This window comes from Echinops telfairi, unplaced genomic scaffold, assembly GCF_000313985.2.
Source record: "Echinops telfairi isolate 266 unplaced genomic scaffold, ASM31398v2 ScPeMD7_7469;HRSCAF=8507_1, whole genome shotgun sequence".
Lineage (NCBI taxonomy): Eukaryota > Metazoa > Chordata > Mammalia > Afrosoricida > Tenrecidae > Echinops > Echinops telfairi.
Genome location: NW_022111373.1, coordinates 34,141,203 through 34,143,765, shown reverse-complemented (window position 1 = coordinate 34,143,765; position 2,563 = coordinate 34,141,203). Strand labels below are relative to the sequence as shown.

Here is a 2,563-nt window from a genome sequence, read left to right as displayed (position 1 = left end):
CTCCTCCCCCAATTTAGATGTCTCCTCTAGTCCTTAAGCAATTTTAGCAATGGAAATTACTTTGGAAAAAAAAAACACCTTTCTCTTGAATGTCAACATTTAAACATTAGTGAATTAAAAGATAATTTCCTGCACACATAATAACATTTCACAAAATGACATCATGGGAACTTCGTGGCTCCTGAAATCATGTTTCTCAGACCATACTTGTTATCATTTCCTGGAGTGTGTTTGAAATGTAGATTCTCAAGGCCTACCCTTGCAGACACATTGATGTTTAAGAAGCACTGGTATAGTATATTAAGTGAAGGACCCAGGAAAAGATTACTCATTGTATGACTTCTCCAAGTTATTTTATTTAACCTCTCTGAGCTTGTATCTTTGTCTCTACAATGGATGATAATAATACTCTCATTCACAAGATTATCGTAATTTTTTAGAAAACAAAATTGAATGTCCTAGCAAAATGCCACACAAAAGTTCTTCAACAACTGCCCATTCTTTTTTTCATATCTAATGCTATAGTGATCATTGCCTTTGGGTTAAGCTTACTAATAGGTGCATCAACCACCAGCCACTGATTTTAATCCCTTCTTCATTCAGATTTCCCAGCATCATCAATGGTGGGAGAGTTGTGCAGCAAACACAAGTACATATACGTAAGATACATAGTCCAGTGGCTGGCACATTCTAAAGGCAGTCCAAATATTATTTTTGTCTATTTGAAATATTTTTGTTACATCAGCAGTTTCTTGGTTAAGTGTTTAAAGAATTATACTCTTCCAAGAACGCATCCCCCCGCCTCGCACGCAGAGTTCAAGTATTTCCTAAGAGCCATATGTGCAGGAGGAGCGAGACAAGCAACAAGAGAACACAGAATAATCGTGTTGTTTGTTCTATTTTGCTGGTCTACAGAGTACATTAGCAGTATAGAAATATCATTAAGAATAAAAACAGATTTTATTTTAAAGCTCTCACCATGAAATGTTAACCACGAAGTGGTTTACCTGATGAGTCAAAGGTACTCTGAATAAAGCCACATATTCATTTTATCGGTACATGATTCTTTTTGATATTGTAGGTCATATACCAGATGGCAGAAAGCACTTATACATGATGACTGTTCCTAGATGTGCCAGCATATGCTGTTGAATTGCCTATACAGAAAATCCTTGCTCATTGCAAGTCTCCCTGGAAGTATTTCAAACAAAGCACATCAATTAACATTTGTTTATTATGCCTCTGTGAGGCTATGACAGTTTCTGATTTCTTTCCCAAATATCAGGCAACAGTTGGGTTTATATTGAATTTGTCACATGAAGGGCTTACACTCAGGGATGTATTCAGGATTGATTTTCATTTCAAATATGTTTCTTAAATATCTCACCTCTCCTCCAACCTCCATTAAGCATCAAATTTTATGGACAGATATAACAGGAATTGTCAATGATAGAATATTACTAGGAATAAAAATACAAACTATAAGAGGACATAATGCACTTAGTAATGGATTTACCAGCATTTTATTAAATTGAGGCACAGAATATAAAATGCTATTCATTTACCATAATTTATTTTTAAAGTATAGGGAAAACAATTCTTATTAAAATCCATTAACATCCAAGTATACTCAAATGTTTATGAAAAATTATTTTGTATTACAATCTATAGTAGTTTATAATTTTAAACCATGTCCCCACTGTGAGTAGGTAATATCAATATTCTTCATATGAGGAAAAGGTTTTAGGAGCAAGGTGTTAGTGATAAAAGGAGAGAGTAAAGGTTGTATTATAAGCATAGTCATTTGCACTAAGCAAAAGAAGAGAAGAATATGCATTTTATTAAAATCAAAACATCCGTTGAACATGTCTTTACTGTTTAAGTATTTTTAGATGCTATCTATTTACAATGAGCAGTGAAGCAGCACCTTACTGCTGAGAGAGCTTTAACTACTTATAACAGGAAGCATCTGGCTAGTTTATACCATAGATTTGTTGTCAAAAGAAGTGTCACAGGCTAATGACATGAACAATTTCCAAGGAATTTTTACTTAAAATTTTACTAAATAAAACTAAATATGTTTGGAAATAAAAAGCTTTCAGAGTTTTAACACTGAAAAATAAGTTTTGTTTGTAATGATACAAGAACAAAGAAAAATTAAAAGAGCCATTTTTCATGCTCTTATTTCACCATAAAATTACACGTCTATGAAAATAACAACTGAAAGTGTGTTAGACAGGGTTCTCTAGAGAGATAAAACCAAATTGCTGATAATTTAATATATTTATTTATAAATATAATTAGATATATAACAAGAAATGAACTGTTAAATAATATACAGATAAATATATAATACAAGAAAGAAACAGTTAAATTATAAAGCACTACAAATGGCTCGATTCAACTCACTCCCGTGAGAGACTTGTGAGAGACTAGCAGTCCTTCAAGTCCTAGTCTTCTGCCAGATCTTCCTCTATTTATAGAGAGAGCTAGGCTATGTCAGCACAGCAGCCAATCAGAAGGCAGGTCACCAACTGCCAGCCAGGTCACCAACTGCCAGTCC

At 33.6% G+C, this 2,563-nt stretch overlaps 1 protein-coding gene across 1 annotated transcript in view; it reads right to left on the bottom strand.

Annotated features, from left to right (window-relative positions):
• Window positions 1-2,563, bottom strand: part of TMEM232 (transmembrane protein 232) — a 223,444-nt gene that overhangs the window by 111,222 nt on the left and 109,659 nt on the right. The window lies entirely within an intron of this gene.